The sequence below is a fragment of the Cupressus sempervirens genome, chromosome 10, assembly GCF_028749045.1.
Source record: "Cupressus sempervirens isolate cs-2001-9-10 chromosome 10, ASM2874904v1, whole genome shotgun sequence".
NCBI classification, from domain to species: Eukaryota; Viridiplantae; Streptophyta; class Pinopsida; order Cupressales; family Cupressaceae; genus Cupressus; species Cupressus sempervirens.
Window position 1 is genome coordinate 332,160,258 of NC_143127.1, and position 25,880 is coordinate 332,186,137.

The window sequence follows — 25,880 nt, forward strand, 5'->3', positions numbered from 1 at the left end:
TACAAGATCATAAGGAGAATAAGTTTTGTTGACATGATAGAAAGAGGAAGGAGCAGTACTATTAATACATAGATCATTTGGATAGTGGGTTGATTGATCTTTCCCTTGAAGTTTTTTGGGTAGTGGACCCAATTGTCTTCCACAACTCCTAACAAGGTTGGAATCTCCTAATAGGGATTCAAAGTCTCCTTATAGGGATTGATCATGTCCTGAATGTTGTTATAGATTACTAACAGGGTCCATCCTCTAACAAGAAATATTTATATTAGTACTTCATCTTGTGGGTATCATCCCCACTGGGGTTTTCCCTATGATCAAGGGTTTCCCTAGTTAACATATCTAGTATTATTATGCATGAGTATCTTGTTGTGGTTTTTGATTATATTGCTGATATCGTTAAAGTTTAATAAGGCTGATAATTATTGTATTAGTTAGATAATTGATTAACTCCCCTCCCCCCTTCTTAGTTATATTGGTGGACTATATACTCTAACAATTGGTATCAAAATATTAGGTCCTTGAAGAGAAAGCTTAATAGCTTTGGCAAGTTAGTGGTGAGTCATTTCAAAAAAAGATAGTCCTAAGTCTAATGGAGGAAATTTTGACACCTAGAAGATGGAGCTTCTTGGTGAGACATTAGAAATGTGTAAAGAATTGAGCATTGAGTTTTCTAATCCAAAATTCTTTTGTTGTATACAAAGAAGTAGAAGTGCATGCATATCCTTATCCAAGAAGACATGAAAATCCAAGAAGGAATTGATCTACTTATGAAAAGAGAGCTAGAAGGTATGGAAAATATTCATTTTTTGGACATATAAAAAGTTTGGTCCTTATGCATCTAGATGTCCTAAGAGAGTAAGAAAATCTAGAAAGGGTTCACTTTCTAATGAAGAAGAAGAATTTAAATCAAGTATGGAAAGATTCTTGAATGATTATGATGACAAAGATAATGAGCTTGAATTGGTTAAGAAAGAGGAAGTAGTAGAAGAGATATATTTGGTAGCTATTGTTGATCCAAAGGCTAAGCATGCAAATATGGAAGTAATCATTGAGACTAACAATTATTTATATAATCAGAATTAGATTGAAATGTAGAGATCTAAGCCTAAAGAAGAAGAACCAGTTGAGTTGACAACTCCTAGAGGAAGTATATCAAAGAATCATCCTCCTAGAAAAAATATTAGAAGTAGAAATAGTAATTATGTAAATGAAGTAGTATGTGAATTATGTTTTTTTCCTGAAGTTGAAACTAAGAGTATGGATGAAGCATGTAAAGATGATCAAGGGATTCAAGCAATGAACGAAGAAGTGTATCGGATGGATGTTAAATCAATTTTCTAGAATGGAGAACTTGAAGAAGAGGTTTTATTGAGTAGCTAGAAGTTTTTCCTCTGATAGAAGACAAAGATATGGTATGCAAAATAAAGAAATATCTATATGGATTAAAGCAAGCACCTAGAACCTGGTATGCAAGGTTGGATAGCTATTTTGCAAAACTTGGATTTGCTAAAGGTATGATAGATAGTAACTTGTATTTGAAAAAAATTTAGAATGGTTTGTTGATAATAGTAATATTTGTTGATGACATTTATAAGATATAAAATATGGTTATAGGTAAGGTCTTTAACAAGGTACCAAATGGAGATCCTAAGTCCACATTTTACATGATACATATGAATTGAAAAATTAAATCTAAAAATTCTCTAAATTTAAACAAGATTAGATACTTACCTCATTATTATGTTGATTTAGAAATACCTATTTTATGTTGCTATGTTCAGTTTTGAGAAATTGTGCAACCGGATCTAGCTGGGAAACTCTGAAACAAAGAAAACCTTGAAATCTTTTTTCATTTTGAAGAAGGTCAACCTTGATGCAAAGTTAGGGTAAGATCTTATCCCTTTATTTTTGACCTTGGCCTAAACTACTCCAATAAAACATTTGTTTGTAGATCCCAAAAGTTTAGTGAAAAGGGTACTCAAATCTTATCTGCAACTCCCAAAGCAACAACTGTAGATATATAAAAATGATGTTTTGGGGTGGCTATATAGTGTTTTTCCTTAGTCAAACCCCCATTTTGGTGATCAACACCTCCATGAATAGATGAATATAATAGAATATGTGTGTGTATTTGAATGTGTAATATCAAGATCTAATCCTCTATATTAAAAACTCTAGCATGAATTGATATGAGAGAGAAATTCATAGATTTGAATATGATAAAGAAAGCATAGAAAGACCCCAAGGCTAAAGTAATCTTACAAAAATCATAATCCATAATTGCTACCCCATGATTATATCTTTTAATGCTTCAATGTTGGAAATGGTGGATCAAGGAAGAAGAGATCTTTCTTGCTCCAAAGAGATGACCATAATAGTTTGTCCAAAAATGCTTGATATAGATAAGAACTTAATCTTCTATATCATCTTCTTGAAATATTGGATCATCATTTCACCTCACTTACATTCTTGAATCAATAATGTCTCCACCTATTGGATACCCACTCTTGTCATGTGTAAATGAAGCCAAAAGAGAGTCCTTGTGTAGAGATTTCAAGGTGAGGTTCATCGGGGCAATTTAAGTGCCCATAATTCAAATTTCACCTCAAATTATGATCCAATCACAATAACCAATGAAGGATGGGAAATAATTAAATGAATTTCAAATTAAAACCCTCCCACATTTGGATCCAGAAGCCCAACACTAATTTTGGGGTTCTCCTAGGCCAAAATTCGAAAAGGGGGATCAAATCCCAATAGAAGTCAAGGATGACCTTGAATTTGATCGAGGTAAAGGTCAACCTTGACCTTTGACCTAGGGGTCCAAATCCAACCAATGGTTAAATTAGGAGGTCTTAGAGATGCCCAAAGACATGGAAATGATGACAAAATAGGGTAGAGTGCTAGAGAAGGGCACAAAGTCCTATGATGAATATGAAAAAGGCTAGGATAGAGAGGTGGGATAAGGATACATGTGCCTTCCATCTTCCCTTAGGTGAGATCACTATGATAATAGAGGATGTCTACAAAATCCTATGTCTTTCAGCTTGAGGTGAGCTTGTCAGACTAAGAACACAACCAGGCCCTGATGATATCTTGGTAGATCCAGAGTATTGTTTGAGATCAAAATTTGATAGATATGAACTTGGGAAGATCAAATCACTTTATTATTCATACTGGAAGGCCCTATACCTTTGATACAAAGAGTGATGTTATGTATACTATCCTTGGTTGTGTACCCAAAACAAAGGGTACAATCTTTTCTACACTTTTCACCCATCTTGTACAGATGATGGAAAGTGATAGGATTGTCTTCTCATGGGGTCAAAGCATGTTATCACACTTATACCATGAGCTACATCAGGTAGTGAGATATAAAAGAGAGTCTTTTGATATGCACACTTTTGAAAATTTGGTTGTTTGAGCATTTTGCGTGTACATGACCACAAGGTGTTCCAATAATGGTAGATGTTAGTACACCGAGAGGCTTTGCTTATCCTTTGAAAGATGCCTAGTAGTTTGGATGTATCCTCTATTGGAGGGTACATCTAGACAAAATTCTAGACACATATGTGATATGGAGACCCTATTACTGGATGAGAGAGTGGCATGATACAAGACACCAGATGAGACACTCACAGTAATGCAAGCTGCTAGAGGCACATCAGAGTCATATAGTGATGCAGGGTTTTGAAGAGTTTGTATAGTAAATTGAAAAATTTTAGCATTATTTTCAAGAAAAATCAAAGAAGTTGTAGTTTTCATGGCATCCACATGTCGATTATCTTTCCTAAGTAAAGTTTGAATTTTATAAGAAGAAAACTGTGAAAGCACTTCAATAGCCAAATCTCTATATTGAGTCATTTTATGATTCTTAGTCTAATAACCTCCTTTAATTTGTTCAAAAATCAATTGCAAATCTCTATATATTTACAAGTGTTTGATGTTGAGGGATGAAGCTTCTCGTAGGCTAGCTATAAGAGCTTCATACTCCACAACGTTATTAGTACAAGGAAGGGTTATTTATTATGATAAAGGGATTGGGTTCTTTGTAGGAGGGATCGGGATAATAGCAACGCCAGAACCTATCTTACATCTAGACCCATCAAAATATAATTCCCAAACATCATCTTCTTGATTAACTAAAATGTTTTCATTAGGAAATTCTATTGAAGTAGAGCATGTATGAGAATGAGGACAAGGAGCTTCAGCCAAATAATCTGCTAAAGCTTGTCCCTTAATGAACTTCTAAAAAATGAAATTTAAATCAAATTCTATAAGTAACATCACCCATTTTGCCAAACAACCAGAGAAATTAGTTTTTGAGAAAAGATGTTTCAAAGGATCAAATTTAACAATAACATTGACTTCAAAATTTAGTAAATAATGCCTGAGTTTCTAGTAAGCATAAACTATAGCTAAGCATTGTCTTTCTAAACTGTGTATCTTGTTTCATAATCAAGTAAAGTTTGACTAATGTAATAGACAGGTCCCTCTCTACCTTCATTATCATATTGAGCTAACAATATACTGACTTCTTCCAAAGTGGTTGAAGTATACAAATGAAAGGGTTTAACAAATTTAACTAGCTATAGAATAGGAGGATTGGCAAGATACTCCTTAAATTGCTCAAAATATTGTTTACATCTGTCATTCCAAAAGAAAGTGATATCTTTTCAAAGAAAGGAAGGAAAAGGAATCTTTCTATTGGCTAAGTTAGGAGAAAAGCAAAAAATAGCTTGAATTATTCCTTGTAAAATTCATAATTGAGAAAGATGCTTAGGAGTAGACTTCTATGACTTGTTTAGAGATTATAAATCCTAATAATTTTCTAGAATTAACTCCAAAAATACATTTCTTAGGATTCAACCTCATGTTGCAACTTCTAATCCTTTGAAGTATTTGTCCTAAAATAGTAACATGATCTTTTCTTTGTATATATTTCACGAAGATATCATCCACATAATTCTTAAGAATTTGTTAATCTTAGATTGGTTTTGACAAGGTAGTGGAAAAAAACTTAATCATTATTCAACATAATTTTAGTGCAAGCCACGTGATCAAAGCAAGTTGAGCATAAGTTGCCAAAAAATACATGTCAAGTAATATACCTAGTCAATGTCGAGTACCAGTATGTCTTGAGCATATAGTGTTGAGTCACTCATAAGCTGAGCAGTCTATACATGTCAAATGATTCAAGTGTTGTGTAAACAATGGATGTCAAGCCATTCATAAGTCAAGTTATAGTATTGAAGATATAGTAGATGTTGAACATCAAATACTTCAAGTGCTGAGTGAACAATTTTGGACATAGTTGTTTGTAATGTCACAAACTTCTATGTAAACTATTTTTGGACTGACTTAACGATTGATTTATGATTCTAGAAGATATGTATGGAGGTATATTGTGAATCACTATGTAGTACATGCAACTAATCAAATTGAGAGGTGTTATAAGTAAAAATATGATGCAGAGTATGCAGCAAAAGCACCAACTCTTCTTCCAACTCTGATCAGCACCTTAACTTGCTTCCAACCTCCAAACAGCAACTAGGCCTTCTTCCAAGGTTAATGACTGACCCAATGGCTTCTAACATTGGTAGACTCTACCTCAAAGTGGACTCCACTTCAGAAGCCCAACCCTCAAACCTAGGGTTCACAAACAACTTGGGACAATCACACCTATTACGGATTCCCTAACACCAAATAGGCTTAAAATAGAAAATATTTCTTAGATTGGGTTAGAACTCCATTCCCATGATATAAATGGTTCTTACTAACTCAAAACAACAAGAAAAACCCCCACTTTGAAGTTTCTCAACACCCAACACTGAAAATTACAAATTGTTACCAACACTTTTATTAGAACAATTCCTAGTTTCAATGGTCAAACTCCAAAAAAATACAAAGAACCATACAATATTTTCACATCACCAAACACCCTTCAAATACTCCTATGAGATTCCAAAAGATCAATTTCCAAGTCTACTCCAGCATCAAGTTATGCCCGCTTTGTGTCACAGTCCTAAATGCCCAGTTTAGGCTGGGTTACAAGGAAAGCATAAATAAATGGGTTCAAAGAATTGGTTAAACCCCTTGTATCTCTTCTACACCTTTTATTTTTCCTTATACACCCTTCACTTGGGTCAAATCAATCAACTTGGGAGCGTGATCCTTCGTTTGCCTTCAAAACTAGACTAGACATAAGACTATGTTCAGCCTAGGGCTTGCTGGTAAAAATAGGTGCCCAACTCCTACAGCCCTGAAACTCTTCCATATTTAAGTCACCTCTCCTAAATTTCATTCCACAAAGCGGCATTGAAATCCCACGGTGGGTTTGCAAGTTAGGAGGCCATCTTGTTGAAACCCTCAATGTGCGGCAATTTCAGACCTACCTCTACTAAAATAAGTATAACTTTTAACCCAGAATAGATAAAAAAATTCAAACCAATTGCATTAGAATGCTGACTCAGTCCTGTTTCCAAAAATATAAAATTTGTACCACTAACAATCCGTACAGGCCGTACGGAATTGAAAAAACAGAGAAAATTGCAGAATTCCTGAGTTTTATTCACCAAATGCTGTCCACCCATCCGTACCATGGCCTTCCCCACATGTGGAGACCTTAAATAAGTGTCTTCCAACAGTTATAACTTCCCTTTGGATGGTTGGAAGACCATACAACTTCCTTTTTTAAGTTTGACAACAAATTTGCAAAAATTGCTCTTTAGCAACTTTTTGCATTTTGCAACTTTTTGCACCTTTGCATTTTTTTTACACACCTTCAATTCAAACGTGTCCTAATGACTCAAATCCACCTAAAACATCCTAAAAATAGTAAAATACTCAAGAATTCATAAATAATGACTCCTTGGTTACAAATGGTCACTTGGCTTATAACCACACCAATGTGCCATTGTACCTTACAATTGAGTCTTCATTACAAATATGGACCAAACTTCATTCCTAACAACTCTAACATACTAAACACCTTGAATTCATGCCTAAGAGCCTTAGGTGCCCTGCACCAAAATATGGATCAACCATAGCCATTTATTCCTACCTAACCCTAGCCCACCTATGTTTACTTAAGGATACATGTTATAAATAGATAATATTGAGAGGGGAGTGAATCGGTATTCAATAAACTTTTTCCCACAAATTAATATTGTTAAATACCTTATAACTTGCATATGAAAGTAAACCAACAATGTTGAACAATGAATATAACCATACACATAGAGAACTCATAATGCCATTATTTGTTAACTATGGAAACCCCAGCCAAGGGAAAACCCTAGCGAGGATGATACCCACTAGATGATTCACTAAACAATAGGATCTTGTTAAGGATATTGACCCTATTAGGAGTCTATGAAGTACATATAGTGTCTCAAGTCTTTGTTAGAGCACTAGGCCTTGTTAGAAGCCTCAACCCTATTATGATTTGATAGATCAAATACAATGTAGGCAAGAAGAGCCCACTACCCTAACATGTAATTATACAATTCAATTTCTTCATAGAATAGATAAACATACAATACTTTCTTACTATTGTAACTTGCACTTGCTCTGATCTTACATCAGATTTTGCATCACATAACGCTTACATATAGTTCTCAAAATATTTTTCATGTCATATCAAATCATGTAACTTCCACAATATCTACGCATTACACACATTCACTGCAAAACACACTTTCTCTCTCTTTATTTGTGCAACAAAAGATCTTTACTTATATCTTGTACATTCAAAAATTGTTTTTCAGTCAGCTTCCATGTCTTCACATGCTTGATTGTACATCTCTATTTTATGCTATGCTTTGTTTTACACTGTTAAATACTAGCACAATTAAACTTATTGTAGCTTGCATCACACTAAATGTACACACATGCACACTTGTACATGTCATCATGACAATAATATAAAACTTTCCTCAACTGCACATAAGCTAACTCTTTGTGCATTGTATGTGTTGTTAAGATCTATCCACTGTAATCTTACAAACTATCTAATACTTAGACAATATTTTGTCTCTCAATACATAAATGAAATGTTGAATATATGTTGCCATAAATGACAACCATCAATACATCTAACTAACCATATTGCCAACAATCTCCCCCTTTAGCATTGATGGCAACATTTGAAAAGATTAGCTAAGTCACAAAATGATGTCATACAAAATAAAATAAAATAACTACACACAAATTTCCTTCAAAACATAACAATTTTGTTCATGTTTTGATGGATCATTACCTTGTTGGATATAATTTTTCAATTTTGTGTTACCTTTGTTGTCACAAAAATGTCATATCAGTCATCAGATAGTGTCTACCGAGCTCAGAAGGTCAACAAGGCAAAAAATGTGTCTACCAAGCTCAAAAGGTCAGCAAGGCAATAAATAGTGTCTACTGAGCCTAAAAGGTTAGTAAAGATAGTTTGTAGTATCTACCAAGTAGATAGTTGATTACCAAGTTTTCAAGGTAATTGAAGAAATTTACTTCTTACCGAGCTCACTCAGTAATCGAAGAAAATGTGACAGAAACAGTTCTTATCGAGTTCACTCGGTCATCAAAGGTAATATGGAAGAAGCAATTCTTACCAAGTTCACTTGGTCATCAAAAATTTGGAAGAAGCAGTTCTTACAATGGGATTCAGTTCTTACCAAGTAAATTCAACAACCAAAAGATTTTAAGGATATTACAATGTTAACCGAGTCAAGAAGGTTAACTCAAGTAATTTTTGGAAGCAATATTTACCGAGCAGGGTCGGCCAGTAAAGGATTTTATTATTTTATGAAATAACATTTATTTGTTTAGAGAAATATTTGAAGCTGACTGATGTATTATTTATTGGTAAATGTAACATGTGAATGAGCCAACTTCACAATCTAAATGGTATAAGTAAGAGGTCAAGTTGCTAATTATAAGTGTGAAGAAGAATGTGGAATTAATGTGATATGAAGACTAATTATTGTGCAAGAAAATTTGAAGAATGATCAGATATCATTAAGAAGTAGTAGAGCCATATTTGATCGAGGATCTAATGATGTTGAATAGAGACATATAACTAGCAAATTTAGTTGCATCTTGTTTAGGTCAATTCATTGTTGCTTTCTAACCATTGTAGCAGTGATTTCAAATCTCTTAAATAGAGTTGGTTTAATAGCCATTTTGTAAATCCTCTAACAAGGTGATAGTTCAGTTAAATTGTTCTAAAGACCTCTAGCAAGGCCACTCCTAACAGGGTGATTAAATCCTCTAATAGGGTCACACCTAACAATGTGTATTGTAACCTTTAATAGGGTTGGCTCCTAACAGGGCTCACTTTAGAAGAGTGAAAAATTGGTGACTAGTTACTTGGTGGTTTTTCTAATATTGGGTTTCCATGTTAAATCTAGTGTCTCTTGTGTTCACTTTATTATCAGTTACTTGCATGAATTCTTGAAAAGAAAGTAATAGTTTAATTTACCAAGTTACAACATTTGTTTACCAAGTACAAGTAGTAGCTAGATCTTTAAGACATCTAAGTGATTTGTGGATTAATTTTTGTTAGTAACTGATTCACCCCCCCTCTCAGTTACTGTATCTATAATCCCAACATACCTTCCTTATCACTCCTTTACATTGATACATACATAATCTCCCCCTTACATATACATTTACATCTATACAATTTACCTCTGCATAATAACACAATACTCCCCCTTTGACATCAATGACAAAGGTGTCAAAAACTATATCACAACAATTTTATTCCTACTATTGATCAAATCATCATTCTTGTTATGCAATCTACAAAATTGATCTTTAGTCTATCAATGTCCTTCTTCTAATTTCCTTTGACTATATCTAATATAATGATGAGTGCAAAAGGTGCATAGGATGCCACTTAAACTATACTCAAGTCAGTATAGGTGAAATTGTCATAGGAATTATTTGTTGAAAGACATTCCTCCAATTGCCTCTACAAAATTACAACCTTGGGTGTCAGATATTCGCTGATAATAGAGAATTTTCCTATTACCTTCTCCTTGTCAAATTAAATGCTGTTGATAGCATTATAGATCTTCTCAATCTCATTCTCAAAATCTCCAATTCTAATCTCTGGTTGTTGCAATCTTGTAGTGAGTGACTAAACCTCACTCATATGGCCTTTGATCTTTACATCAAAATTAGATTATAGGACATTGCACACTATCCATACAACTTCTTACCTTCAACAATACACTATCTTAATTCGTTGATGTTTCCATCAAGTGCCTTCAAATCATTGTGCACATAAGTTCACACTATTTTGAATAGGGGTGCATCATGATTACTCTATGCTTGTGCTACTACTACTTTAGCTAAGGTTGTGAATTCCCCATCAAAGGTCTTTACCAACTCTTTTTCCTTGGCTTGCAAGTCTAGATTAGCTACAATTGTGGAAAATATCTTCTGATTGTGCTCCAAGACTTCAACAAGGGTTTTCTCCATAGACTTTATAGATTTGTTTTTCTTAAACAATTTGCTCAAGGTGCCCAATAGCTCTTTATGTACTGATGTTGATGTTCTAGCTACCAATACTACTGAAGATATAGTAGTCATTATTTGCTCCTTTACATTCTTCTTTTTCTCAACCTCTTTCTTCTTCTTCTCTTCTTCTATCTTTTTCTTTTCTTCTTCTTCTTTCTGCTTCTTCTCCTTTTCTTCTTTCTTCTTCTTTTCCTATTCTTCTTTCATCTTCTTTTTTGTATCTTCTTTCCTTTTCTTTTCTTCATGTTCCTTTCTCTTCTTTTCTTCTTCTTCCTTCTTTTTCTCTTCCTCTTCATCATCAGAATCGATATAAGCAGTGATATTTCCAACAATATTTGCCCCATATCTTACAAATGGATTCTTATTTGTATCCACAGTTATAAATAGATAATACTAGGGGGGGTGAGGTGGGTGAATCAGTATTTTGCAAACTTTTACCCACAACTAAATATTGTTAATTACTTTATAACTTGCAAATGAAAGTAAACCAACAATGTTGAATAGTAAATATAACCATACACATAAAGAACTCATAACACCATTATTTTTTAATTAGGGAAACCCTGGCCAAGGGAAAACTCCAGTGGGGATGATACCCACTAGATGATTCACTAAACAAGAGGATCATGTTAAGGATATTGACCTTCTTAGGAGTTTATGAAGTACATATAGTATCTCGAGTCCTTGTTAGAGGACTAGGCCTTGTTAGAAGCCTCATCCATGTTAGGATTTTGTAGATCAAATATAATGTATGCAAGAAGAGCCCACTACCCTAACATGCAATTATACAATGTGGTTTCTTCAGAGAATACATATACATCCAATACTTGCTTGTTGTTTTAACTCGCACTCGCTCTGATCTTACATCTGATTTTGCATCACATAAGGCTCACAAATGGTTCTCAAAATAGTCCACATGTCATATCTAATCATTCAACTTCCACAATATTTGTGCATTACACACATTAACTATGCAACATAAGATCTTTACTTATATCTTGCGCATTCACAAATTGTTTCTCAGTCAACTTCTGTGTCTTCACTTCCTTGATATAATATAAAATAATATCCACATAGTCAGCTTAACATGACTTAATAATTATTTTAAAATAAAAATAATTCCTAAAGTCATATAGCTCTATTTTATACTATGTTATGTTCTGCACTGTTAAATATCAACACAGTTAAACTTACTGTAGCTTGCATTGTACCAACCGTACACACATGTGCACTAGTACACATCATCATGATAATGTTACAAATGTTTCCTAAATAATGTGTAAGCTAACTCTTTGCACATCATCCATACTATTAAGATTTGTTCATTGTACTCCTACAAATTGTCCAATACTTAGAGAAAAAATTGTATCTTAATGCATAAACAAAATACTAAATATATGTTGCCATAAATGAGAACCATCAATACATCTAACTGGCCATATTGAAAACAAGAAAATTACTAACCAATCTGTATGTGTTAATATAGTGGAAGAGAAGAAAGAAAGAAAAATGTTAAGTGCAAAGAGAGCATTCATATTGGCTATGAAGGTTGTGATAATGTTATGAATTACAGATTCAATTAGATAGAATAGAGAAAAGTAGAGAGAGGATAGAGGTGACATATCTAATTAGAAGGATCAAGTACACATCAAAAAAGAGAAGATCTCACATCTAGCAATAAGGTTCTAACCAAAGGATTATGGTGTTGAATCATTCTAACAAGTGATGTAGACAAAATCTCCTAACATAGTAGTCTTAATAGACTTATGTAAATCTCTTAACTGAGTACTTATTTTATTGTAAGTTTAAGTCCTCTAACAAGGTATACTTTTAGCAAGGTGTAGAATCCTTTAACAATGTGAGACTCAACAGTCTTTGTAAGCCTTTAGTAGGGCATACCTTTCATAGGGTAGATCATAGTTTATGGTCAAACTTCTTATAACCTTAATTGGCTACACTTTACAGCTATAGTAGTGAAGATTTTTGGGTGTCATCCATACCCCAATTTCACCTTCTCATTGGAGGGTTTCTAGATAAAAATTTAATTGTTTTATGTGTTATTTGTTTCATGTTATGGATGAACATGTGTAGGTAGCTATTTCAGTTTACATGCTAAATTATGAGATGGATGTGTGGTGAATATTTTATGGTTAAAGTTTTAAAGTACTGATGAAGGAGAATCATCTAAAAGTTGTGAACAAGGAAACAACAAATGTAAGAACTACAAACCTACTTGTCATAATTGTGGAAAGCTAGGTCATACAACAAATGTTTGTAGGAGAAACAATGCAAATCAGAACCCTAAGTTGAAATTCAAGAGTTACTGTTATAAGTGCAACAAGAAAGGACATCAAGAATATGAATGCAAGACCAAGACCATGAGAAGATAGAGATTTTAGGGATATTTCCATGATTCTCAGAAGTATGGACATAAAGCATATGAATGTAGGTCTAATGCCAAGTGGACATCAAACAAGAAGATAAAGGTACAACAAAATGGAAAATCCTACAATTGGGATTACAACACAAGGTACAATTGTCATTATTGTCAAGAATATGGACATGTTCTTTAGAATTGAATTACAACACATTTTAGGGGAAACTACAATAGATGGTTGAGTGAGACTAAATGCTTTAGTTGTTTGAAGACTGGCCATATTAGTAGAAACTGTCCAACTAGGTCACTAGTGCAGAGTAATGGAAACAATAAAAGCAAAGAAAAGGTCAATATTGAGAAGTCAAAGTGTAGATGAACAAGACATGAAAGAAGAAGAAAGATTGTAGCACATCAAGTTTAGATGAGGTCATTTCATCCAATGGATCAGGTGATCACATTACCCCTAACTAGGTAATCAAAAGGTATGTGTGGGACTGATATTTCAAGGTTATATTATGCATCAGTTCCAAGAATCTAAGTTATGAAAAGATTATATATGCATGAATTAAAATGCAATATATTGGTTAAAACCTAGAAGAAATCTATAGTTTTGTTGGTTTTCATGTTGTTTTTTAATAATGAAAGTATGGTAGTATTAGTCAAGATTGATGTATGAGTTGAGCATAGTGGAAATCATGTGTAAGCCAAGTGAGTTGGAAACCCTATGGTATTCAAGCTTATAACTCTGTGTAAGCATTAAGCATTTATTGTAGAATTCTAAGAGCTATATAGTCATTTCTTGACTCATTTGCATTCACCAAGCAACTGAAGAGAGCACAAAGATCATGAAGATTAATTACAACAGGAGAAACCAAATTCAACTGCAACTCATCAAAATTCATCAGATTGAAAGTTATTTTACTAGTGTTGAGTTTCACTATTTGAATTTTCATAAGCACTAAATAGAAAATGTGGCAGCCATCTCTTCTATGAATGTTAAGAAAGAAGGAAAGGAATTTTTTAATGCTTAGCTAATTAGTAATGATGTAAAATTAGTAATGATGTAAGACTACCACTTTTTGACTAATACCTCAAATAGCAAATAAAGGAGACCCATCTAGTGCATTATCCACGATACCACCAAAACTTCTCATGATTCAGGATGTCAGGTGTTGTTATACTTGTCAAGTTGGAAGTATAGGAGACATGGAGATAAGGGATTTGTACATAAAACTTTGTGAGGATGGAGTCTTAAGGGAAGAAAACAAAATTGTAGAAAACAAAGGGATGACCCGTGCCCTAGATTTTCCTAATGTATTCAAGACTAAATAGATAAATATTGTATTCAATAATATACATGATGACTTCATATGGTTAGAAAATGGACTAATTAATATCACCAAAAGGATCATCAATCAAGTAATAGGGTATCCTACCCTAGATAGACCTAAGAGCGTGTGTAGTGATTCAAAGGAGATAATAGAGAAAAATATAGGTACAGTATGGAACAAGAGAGGGATGTCTATATGCTCTATCTTAGACTCATTAATTGCCTTTGTAGAGAAAGAGTGATTGCACATAAGTTCTTTCAGTCTACCAGACCAAATAGTGTATCATATATGGTTGTAGATTTTGGATACAAGATAGTGAAGAGAGACCACACCTATGACCTTGCCGAGTTGCAACTTCAAAAACTATTTGAAAACTTGGAGGCGATAAGGAAAAAAAATAGTGCATCTTGCAAATTTGGATCTTTACTTGTCTTCATATTCTTTTATGTGCAAAACACATTTCCAACTTTTTGAAAAGTTTCTTGGAAGACCAATAGGTCTATTACAATTCATATTTTAGAATCCATAGAGTAGCTTGGAGATAATTTTGAGTTAGTTATGACTAGTTATTTTCAATATTTTAAGAAATCCATGAAGAAAATACCAAGGATTCATCTGTCACTAGTGGAGAAGTTTTCTTCTTAGTTTATGAAGATTATACATATGTGTAGGTAGCTCTTCTTAGGGTTAGATGGCTTAAACCTTTGCAATATGATATTAATGTAGATGTGGCATCTGCAACTATCACATCTCTACTAATAGAAGAAATTTATAAAAGTTCCACCTCATTTTGGAGCTTTGAGGAAGCCAAGTCTAGGACTACAATTGACTTGAAAATAGCTATTGTTCTTAGGAAGAAAAAACTTGTGAAAAAGATGAACGAGATATTTGGTGAATGGGGAGAAAAAGAGGAAGATCAAGATGATGAAGAGGACGATCAAGTCCAATCCCCATTGGCCCTCACTCAAGGACAAGGAGAAGATGAGGAATTTAATGTAGAAGGTGTCAAGGAAGATGAAGTTGAGGAAGCATCTAAACCAACTAAGAAAAAGAAGAGAAAGGAAAAGGAGCCTAAACTAGAGAAAACCAAGAAGCTTATGAAATTTTCATGATAGAACCCATTAGTACCTTTTATCAGGCCTAGCACAAGGACAGCCACCAAGCAAGTTAAGGTCACTAAGAAACCAAAAGGAAAAAGGACTATTGCCTCAACTAAGCTAAGCCAGCCTACAAACAAGACATACATGAGGAGAAAATAGACTCCATCAGTTGAGTTAGATGAGGAGAAAATAGAGTCCGATGGCATGAATCAATTCAAGGTGGTAAGCCAAAATCTCTCCTTTGACTTAGATAAATTGTGTGGTAATATCAAGTCAAATGTAGATTTATCTAGCTTCATACACATTGAATTTGATAAGCTAGGAAAAGTTGAACAATATACTATTGAGGAAGCCATATATGTGATGATGGATACATTTAGATCAATGCCTATTGAGATTACCAACTACCCAAGATTCTATATGACTTATCTAAGCAATACAACTTGCAAACTAAAAGATAGATCAGGGAATCAACTCTAGCCCAAGTTATGCCTGAATTGGACAAAAAGAAGATTGCTAAGGCTATGGAATAGCACAAGTCTAAATTTTCCCCAAAATATAGAGCTTTCCATATCTTGAATAAGAAAATTGAGGATGTGGTAACCAAAAGAATAGGTATTTAGAAATCTATTGATGGGTTACCCACTCCTGTTATAAAAGATAAAGGTGAGAAAGAAATTATTGAAGACCCTAAGTAAGATGAACAAGAGACATCAAAGACTACATAAGAGGTATCAATCAAGGATGGTAGTATGGGAGGCACTAAAGAAGCATCGGCTAAAGAGGCCATAGCTAAAGAACAATGGCAAGCTAAATAGAATGTACAAGATGTATAAGTACCAAGTAATAGTCCCCACATGTAGACCAAGTGAGTTAATAGGATGCAATAGAGATAAAGGATCTTCCTAATAATTCTATTCAAAACATCAATCCTTTGACTGATGATGATTTGAAGAAGATATTGAGGGATTCCACCATGGAAATACAATAATGCACAAATCTTATATTGGTGAGAATAGATTAAATTGAAAAGGAAGAAGTGGCATCAACAAGGGAGAAACAAATTAACACATCTAGTGTACCCCCTCTAACTAGAGAGGTAAAAGAGATAGAAGACCAAAGTACAAGCACTAAACAATTAAGTGTTATTACTGTAACAAAGGTTGCATTGTCTCTAGTACCACTCATTTCAAATAAGAAAGTCTTAGTCATAGTTGAGAAAGATGGAACTAAAGTGAAACTAGGTTAGCAATCAAGTCTGACACCTACTCCACAAACTCAAGGTGAAGCACAGTAGGAAATGAAACAAGATGATAGGTTTGAAGAGTTGAAGGTAACCAATTCCCTAGAGGAACAAATTTACATACATACTCTAGTTAACTTACCAATTTCTATTAAACCTACCAGTAGTCAAGCTCTTCATAAGTCAAGAACTCATGCCACACCCTTAAAAATATCAAGGCCAAGTGTAGAAACATCAAGGAGCTCAGATAAAATATCTTATGGGGATGCAAGCCTACATGAGGTGATTGAACTACCAAAGTTTGATCTTCACACAATTGTCATTGAGCATATGAGAATTCTATAGGAGCTCTATGGAGGAGAAAAAACAAGATTTGCTAAGAAGGGAGCATAAGTAGTTAAGCAAGTGCTTCATGACATTAAAGCTATATTTCTTGATGCTTTCATCCTTCCAGCTGCTAATGAAGATAAATCAACTATAGAGAAACTAGTAAATATTGTTGATAATATTAGTAATGAAGACGTGGATTCAAATACTAAACTCTTAGAATGGTCTAAAAGAAAATTTCACACTAAGGTACTTGAAAAAATATCTAGTGCCATTGCACTATGACTTGTTGATTTAGCAACCAAAATGGAGAGTGTGAAGAAGGTGTTGGAAAACATTTTCTCTCTTTACACCAAGTTATGTGATGTGATTCTTTTCACATAGGAGATTCAGAGGGATGTTGACCAAATGGAGGGAGATCTAAATATTATAGGTAATGCCTTGAAACTATATCCTAGTCAAAGTTAGTCACATATTCAAAGACTACTATCCACAAAAGGTAGGCTTGTTGAGCTTAAAGTACAAGATACCAATATTCAAGCTATCTTGATTAGTATCTAATCCATGTTAACTCCCCACATGAAAGTATTGCATAAGGAACTAGCCTATGCTAAGACCTTGATGAAGAAAGATTTTTATCTTTCCACTCATGATTCTTAGTTAACCTTTTTTGTCAAGATAGATACTCAATATCATTCTCTAGAGGTAGTGTGCAACAATTGGGATGCAACATTGAAATTCATAATGGAGATCCATAGATCATTTTTGGATAAACACACTATCAGTGTACCACCCATGACATAAGTGTCAAAAAATAGGGATTATAAATTTTTTTTGTGGATTATGAAGTTTTGAGTAAGTGGGAGCAATTATGTAGAAATGGGGTATAGAAAATATGCTCAGTAGGCATATCAGATTTAGATATAGTAAGGAAAAATTTACTTAGGAGGAGTAATGGAGAAATAAGGTATGATAGTTAGTCATCCACTTTGCAAAGTTTTGAAGTTTTGAAATTTTGTATAAGAGTCAAGGCATTGATATATATTGTATGATTTATGCTCATAATAAATATTGTATTACATGACAACATATTTTTACCACTCATGTCAAAGGGGGAGATAGGTAATTTCATATTGGTTTTAACAAGGTAGTGACAAAACACTTAGTTATTATTCAATAGAATTTCAATGCAAGCAAAGTGATCAAAGCATGTTGAGCATAAGTTTCCAAACAATACATGTTGAGTAATATACCTAGTTAGTGTCAAGCACCAGTATGTGTTGAGCAAATAGTTAGTGTTGAGTCACTCATAAGTCGAGTAGTATATACATGTTGAGTGATTAAAGTGTTGAGTAAATAGTGGATGTCAAGCCATTTAGAAGTGGAATTAAATTATTGAAGATATAGTGGATGTGGAGCATTAGAGACTTCAAGTGTCAAGTGACTAGTTTTGGACATAGTTTTTTGTAACGGTACAAACTTCTGTGTAAATCATTTTTGGGACAACTTAACAATTGATTTACAATTCTAGAAGATATGCATGGAGGTATATTATGAAACCCTATATAGTACATACAAAAAATCAAATTGAGGGATGTTCTAATTAGAAATATGGATCAACTATAGCCATTGATTCCTACCTAACCATAGCCCACCTATGTTTACTTTAGGAGACAAACCCCATATAGTTTGTATGTGTGAAGATAGTGAAAGAGATGCAAGAGAGACAAATGATAAGTGTAGAGAGAGAATTCATGGTGGATATGGAGGTTGTGATAATGTTATGAATTGAAAAATCAGTTAGAGAGCATAGAGAAAAGTAGGGATATGATAGAGGAGACATATATGATTAGAAGGATCAAGTACACATCAAGAAAGAGAAAATTTGACATCTAGCAGTAGGGTGCTAACCGAAGGATCATGGTGTTGAATCATTCTAACCGGTGATGCATAGAAAATCTCCTAACAGGTAATTCTCAACAGACATGTGTAAATCTCTTAATCGAGTGTTTTTTTTATTGTAAGTTTAAGTCCTCTAACAAGGCACACTTTTAGTAGGGTGAGACTTAATAGTCTTTGTAAACCTTTTATAGGGTAGAATTTTCACAAGGTAGATCATAGTTTATGGTCAAAATTCTTGTAACCTTAATGGGAAAAATTTTATGGCTACAATAGTTCAGATGTGTGGGTGTCATCCCCACCCCAATTTTACCTTCTCATTGGAGGGTTTTTTGGGTAGCAAATTTATTGTGTTATGTGTTATTTGTTTCATGCTATGGATGAACATGTGTAGTTAGCTATTTCATTTTACATGCTAAACTATGAGATGGATGTGTGGTGAATTTTTTATGGTTAAAGTTTTGAAGTGTCAATTCACCACCCCCGCACCACCCCCCCCCCCCAAAAAAAAAATAAAAAATTACGTTCCTATTGTTATTTCCAATAGAATCTTGTGAATATAATATTAGGTAATAGGAAATAATCAAAGGATGCTTTATTTAAATCTATAAAGTCAGTACAAATCTTTATCTTGTTTTCTCCTTTTTAAATAGACACAATGTTTGAAATCAAGTTTGAATAATCGATACATAAGATAAATCCAGAATCCAATAATTTTTCAATTTCAGCCTTTACTAATAAAGCAATTCATGGATTCATCTTTTGAATTTCCTACTTCATAGGTTTCATGTTTGATTTAAGAAAAATATTATAAGTAACAATCTTAAAATCAATACTCAGCATATTTGAATATGTCCAAGCAAAAATATCCTTAAATTCAAGTAAAAGGAAAACCAACTGATAATGTCAATCTTCGTTTAAATGGTTCCCAATTTTTATAACCTTTTTATAGTTAGTTTCATCCATTTGAATATCAACCGTCTCAATTTTTAGAAAATCACTTTGTATCAAAGAATCTGTTGGTAAAGAATAGATATTTGGTTCATCCTATTCTCCAAAATAAGCATCAATAGTTAAGCAATAAGGCTTCCCTCATTTGTGATGAAATGTAGGTAAGTCCTTATAAACCCCTAAAAAGCATGGTAAGGCTTCATCTTTGGGAAAAATATCAAATGTAGGTTTTTGATGAATGTCAAGGAGGAATAGGTTAACCAACTTCAAATGTCCGCCGCAAATATGATCAATATTGAGATGAAAAACCAATGGTTGTCTATAAGGATTAAATCCTAATCCATATGTATGATCATAAATTTCATTATCCAAAGGCACTTGTATTCCTTGCTCATATTTACCACATCTTTTCTAATTCAATCCTAACTTTTTACAAAAATGATAACCAAAACCATATCTGTTAGCCATCTCAGATGGATTCCAATGAGCAGCATATGTCACAATGTCATAACAATCAGGTTTTATTGTTTTAATCATTTCTTCCATCAATGTAGTAAAAAGGTTACTTTTTAAATCCTCAGAAAGCAGGGAAGGAGTAAAATCTTTTTTTTTGAATTCACATTTTATTTCATGAATTCCATATCAAAGACCTTATATTCTCCAATGAAAATAGGATTAAATTCCAAGGTTCCCCAATCATCTACAATAAAAGAAGAAGATGGAGCTTCATATTATTTTATCTCGAGTTATTTTATCCTAGGTTTTTTATCAATCTCTTTGTTTGGTTGAAGAGGCTTATAGATTTTAACACATTTTGCATTTAAGCAATGATATGGTGCATCATTTGTTGATATTATAGTCATGTTTTTTATTAGTGAAACACACTTATTTAGATTATAATTATCTACCAAGCCTATTTTATAGTTAACAAAGTTAACCAAGCATTTCAATCTCTACTGAGTTCTATAGTTGCTACCAATCCAAGGGACAGTATTCAACTTGTGCCAAACAATTTCTACCATAATGTTGATTAGTGGTATAAACCAAGCTTCATAAGGTTTACTAAGTTCCTTAGTGAAAATCGAGTTGTGCAATGCTTACCGAGTTCATTGTTACAGTGATGTGAATCCAGTGTTAACCAAGCCACCTAGTGTGAACCAAGTGATTCAATTTATACAGAGCTCATAGTGATAGTATTTACTGAGCTATGTAGTATGAATTAAGTGATTCCGTTTATATGTTGTGTTTCATAGTATTCACTGAGTCACTAGTGCAAACTGAGTTTAAGACTACTTGGAAGTGATCAGTATGGACCAAGCTTTGAGCATTGATTGTGGATGTAAAGTATTAGAACCTCACTGAGCTAGTCTTTAGAACCCGAGTTCCTACAGTTTGGGCCAACTTTTTGTATTTTTTGTAAACTTTTATTGTAGTCAACTTTATTTATTTTTAAATGGGATTGGTATATATCTAATGTATTGTATCACATCAAAAACATAGACAAGAAGTAAGATATCAAGAAGAGAAGAGAAAAAGTGTGGAATACAAGGCTACAATAGTATAAGGAGAAACAAAGATTTATCTATAATAGAAAGGTGATCATTACACTCAAAGGAATCTCATTTAGCAAAACAAGTTGCAAATTAGGGATCAGTCACTATTTCATCCTAACAGGTGGATTAGTTAAATCCTTTCACAAGGTAGACTTAACAGTCTTTTTGTAAATCTCTTTACTCAATGCATAGCTTATTGTATGTTTGTAAATCCTTTTGTAAGGTGGACCTAGTAGTCCTTATTGCTCCTAACAGGGTAGATCATCAAAAGTGATCATTGTAAGCCTTAACAAGCCAACTTTCTACTACAGTACTAAAGCTTGTGCATAGCATCCCCACCCCAATTTTTCTTTCTATTTGGAAGGTTTCTAGGTCAAAAAATTATGTGTCAAAGTGTTATGAATGTTTTGAAGTTTTTAGTTATTCATGTATAAAATTAAATCAGAACACACATAAAGGATTAATTAGTAAATAAGGATTAAGTTTTATTAGTTACCAATTCACCCCTCCCCTCTTAGTAACTTAGCATGTCATATATAGTTCCAACAATTGGTATCATATCTTTATTGTTCTCAAAAAAAAGTTTAAAAAATTGAGCAAAGATTAGAGGCTATGGAGGTATTCAGACTTGAAAAAGCTATTGGCAATGAGAAAAAAGATTTGGAATTGGCTATTGGACAACTCAAGAAAGTGAAGGAGCAACTCTCTCAATCCTTGAAAAGAAGAAAAGATCTTTCAATCTAGATGAATGACCAACTCTACATCGTAGAAAGAATTGAAGACATTCATTCAGAAAACAATTCAGAAGAAGCCAAAGAAGCAATCAAAGAACTATTAGAAAAGAATGATTCAGTTCAAAAAGAAGTAAGAAAACTAAGAAGAGAGAAATAAATTTAGTCAGTGAGATTATGTGAAGTCATGAAAGATAAAAACAAGATAAAAGAAGAAATAGAAGGAAAGGACAATGAAATTCAACACCTATCTCTTTAGCAAGAAGACTTCATTAATTAGCTAACCAATACAAATGAAGAAATCATGAATATAAGATCAGAAAATGAAAGGTTGAAGAATTATCTCAACACTAAAATGAAAACCAATGAGAGTACAATGATATCTCAATCATACATGAATTTATTGAATAAGAAAAGTCATTACAGACAATGAAGGAAAAAGAAGAATTGGATATATAGAGGAAGGTGAATCATCCAAGCAAGGAGCTCAAAAGAATCAAAGACCTACTTGCAATCACCATGGTAAGATTGGACATACATCAAAAAAATGTTGGAGCAATGGGAAAGAAAAATTCAATGGAAAATGCTACAATTGCAATCAGCATGGTCATAGAGTTAATGAACGCAAAGAGAAACCTAAATTTGAAGGCAAATGTCACAAATGCAAGAAGCTTGGGCACAAATCCTTAGAATGAAAAATGAAAATATTGAACCCAACAGAATAGATTGTAAAAGCTATATTTGGTTGGTGCAGATGTCATTACTATGGAGAATTTTGACACATTGGAATGAATTGTGTAAAACATCAGATGAGGACAAGAGACACCACTAGAAGATTTTTTATCTATATAGAACTTGGTCATCTTGCCAGGAACTATATGAATACTAGAAGAACTGAAGATGAAAAGAAGGCAAAAGCTAATAACATTAGAAACTAGATGAGACAATAATGGACTCCAAAATCTTTTGAGAGTGCAAGACCAAGCAATAATGTACATGTCACTCAAGAATTGGGTGACTCAAGTATTTCCACTTGATCTCTCAAGGAGAATTGGAACTAGGATTCTGAAGAATATATCTCACATTAGTTCCAATTAGTAGAATGAAAGATCCATATCAGCATTCAAGATGTAAAGGGATCACAAGCATTCAAAGATTCCATCCATTACCAAGTAAGGTTAGGTTACCAATTGAAGTCAAGTTGCAAGACCCTACCGAGCAAGGTTGAGAGTAATTAAGTTTTGTATGGAAACCAAGTCATGGATGACTCTCTTGAGCATTTAATGGAAGTGAAGTTGAGTCTAGTCTATCATTTGAAAGAACAATCATACTAGGAATTTTTGGTGATCGAAAGGCAACATTTGATAAAAGGATGAAATCAAATTCATTTTCCATTGCAAATTTTTCAAAGCTATGTGCAAAGTAATTTCTGAGCATCCGAGCAATCTAAGAAAATCACTATTGGAGATTTTTTGCATCTTTGAAAATCCTACCAAGAAAAATAGCATCCAACAATAGAAAATCAAAGAAAGCATCTTATATGTTAGTTCGAGGCATGGAATGGAAGGCACCAGATTTTCAGTTGAGTCCTATCATCGGAAAAACCCTAGATCCAAGGAAAGCTCAATCGCAAATACCACCAAATGTACTATTGATTAATGATATTTATTCACATTTCCATTGTATTATTCAAGAAATTGAGACATTGGAAATGGGTGAAACCCTACAAAACTTGTGTATGAATGGTGTGTTAAAATCTAAGCATCAACACCTTGGAGCAAAGGGTTTAACCCACATTTTGTATATGCCACGGGACTTTTAGATCAAATGGATAAGATTAATTTTTAGTCATGTGCATAATAATCATTTATGGTTAGATCAACCTATTTTGATAACCAAGAAGATGATCCATAGGATCACTGGTCTTCCTATGTTAGCAAAAGCTAAAACAACCAAAACCTTAAGTCAGCTCAAACTTGAAAAGAAAACCCTTGCCAAGTGGGATGGAAGGGGAATGAAGATCAGTTGTGTTATAGATATGGAACTAAATTTTGCGATATATGCCATCATGCACAAAATATAAAGCTTGAGTAGACTCAACAGTGTATCATGCGAAGTAGTGGATTTTTCATACAAAGTGGTTAAGAATAACATATCACTTGACCTTGTTGATTTGATGCTAAACTAGTTGAACAAGAATAAGGACAGTATAAGAACTTCAAAGAACAATCCTTGTAAGTTTGGTTCACTATTAACCTATTTATTTTTCTATGTGAAAAATTTCTTCCCATCTAAAGGTATAGTCATATGGAGGAAGGATGTACCTATTCTTTATCATACTAATGAATATATAGTTGAAATGGGGGAAAACTATGTGAGTATTATGGATAATTACTTTTATGTATTTAAGGAAAAGATGAATAATGGGTAAAGGATACTAAAGAAATTCATTAATGATTACAAAGATGATGTTTGTTTCATGGTTGATAGTGATAAAGTATATATTTATGTAGTTAGACCAAGAATTGTATGGGTTAAGCCTCTAGGTTATGAGGTTAAGATTGATGAAACCAAGGACATTATTAAATCATTGATTAATGATCCTATTGACCCTAAGGTTGCATAATTTGGCACCTATGATGAAGCAAAGGCTAGAATAGAACTTGAAATAAAACTCCCTTAGGTGGTCAACAAAGGGAAGAAGAGAATTGCAAAATTAAAAACCAACTCCACTCTTTTATTGAGTGAAGGCAAAGGAGATGGCATTAAGGATGATGAACCAAAAGGTGAAGAGAAATTAGAGGAAGAAGATCTAGTAAAGAAGAAAGGTAAAGTTATAATAACCAAGCCTGCCAAAGCATCATCTACTGTGTTCACTAAGAGGGAATCTAGGAAAGGTTGAAGGAAATAGACTTAGGAGCCAACATAAAAAACTTTAAATCACTAAAGTATGATACTAGGACTACAAAGGAGCAAAATCAAATAGAAGACATGATAATGTCTAAAATGGGTAAGTGGACGTATTCCCTACACCAGCTTTTTCAAAAAAAATTGAGTGATCTAATGGGGAAGATCAAGCCAAAATGGAAGAATTCTATGAGAACTACTAAGGACATATATGAGTAGACCTTGAGGCAACTCATGCCGAGTTTGAATGATAAGGAAGCAAAATAATGATTAAAAAAGAATGAAGAAAAGCTTACCTTCAGATTCAACACTTGTCTTATATTGATAAATGACATTGAACATGTGGTAAGGAATGCCACCAACACATGGAAGAACATTTTCAATCTTCACAAGAAAAGTAATTTGTGGTTCATGTTAGTGACAATGATGAAGATGATGATGAACATGAAAAAGATGAGGAAATTGATAATAAATAAGTTACACATTATGACAATGTAGATGATGAGGAAGAGGAACAGGAACAAGAAGCTACTGAGGAAGATTTAACTGATGTCTAAAACATAGATGAGACCGACCCATGGAAAACTGCAATAGCAGTCATAGCCTCACTTCCTCATTCTCTAAGTGAAACATTGAAAACATCAAGCCTAGAGAAATTCACTACATGATTGATTATGTCAAACACTGTAAGTAAAAACACTGAATTCTTGCACATGTTCATCTCAATACTCCATTGAGAGAAGTGACAAGCACTTCATCTATCGAGCAGTCGGCACTTACCTCTACTTTAGTTTTGGTTACACTAGGTATTTCAACATTTGGTATTTCAACATTAAATGTAGTATCTACTTTTTTAGCTAGTCCTACTATCTCTACCACTATTTCCATTCGTAACATGCAAATTAAGTGCTAGGATAGTTAAGACCAAGCCTCAACTGAG